Consider the following 753-nt stretch of genomic DNA (forward strand, 5'->3'; position numbering starts at 1 on the left):
AAGAAGAAAAAGTTCCGGAGAAAGATGGCAGGGACGGTGACACAGCAGTGTGACCCGGCTGAATGCCACCGCCCCTTCACTGAACACGGTTAGAAGGGTCACTTTTATGTTATGTATGCTTTCCCAAGCTGTTAAAACATCGCTGGAGAGTCGTCCTTGCCTCCTCTTGTGTTCGTGTGTACGTGGAGACACACACACAATCCAACAGTAGACTAAGGCTTTCACCTCGAAATCAGTCTGAGCCCAGCTTCTCCTCAGCACCTTCCCTGCTCCCCACCGCAGCCTGAGCTCACGCCACCGCCATCGCCATCGCGGGCCTGTCTTGTCCTTTGCTCCCCACTGGGCCTCCCTGTGAGCCTGGCCGGGACAGATCCATTTACTTCCCCATTTCAGTGCTATTTTCCTGGAAAAGCCTCCTCTGACCACCCCAACTAAGTTAGCACCCCTCTCCCCAGTTTTATTATTTATTTATTTTTATTTTTTTACGCCTACAGCACCTGGTCTTCCTAGGTGGTCTCCCATCCGAGTACTAACCAGGCCTGACCCTGCTTAGCTTCCGAGGCCAGACAAGATCGGGCACGTTCAGGGTGGCATGGCCGTAGACCCTCCCCAGTTTTAATCTCCCTTTACACCTTTTCTTTTTCTTTTTTTTTTTCTTAGCACTTACCACAATCATAAGAACAGATTTATCGGGGAGATCATTCGTGGAATGTCAGTCTCTGTGTCCCTGACTGTCTGTCACCTCTCAAATGC

At 50.6% G+C, this 753-nt stretch overlaps 1 pseudogene; it reads right to left on the bottom strand.

Annotated features, from left to right (window-relative positions):
* Positions 1–485: 485 nt before the first annotated feature.
* Positions 486–604, bottom strand: LOC111734615 (annotated as a pseudogene).
* Positions 605–753: the final 149 nt, after the last annotated feature.

Source organism: Pteropus vampyrus, unplaced genomic scaffold (assembly GCF_000151845.1).
Source record: "Pteropus vampyrus isolate Shadow unplaced genomic scaffold, Pvam_2.0 Scaffold2441, whole genome shotgun sequence".
Lineage (NCBI taxonomy): Eukaryota > Metazoa > Chordata > Mammalia > Chiroptera > Pteropodidae > Pteropus > Pteropus vampyrus.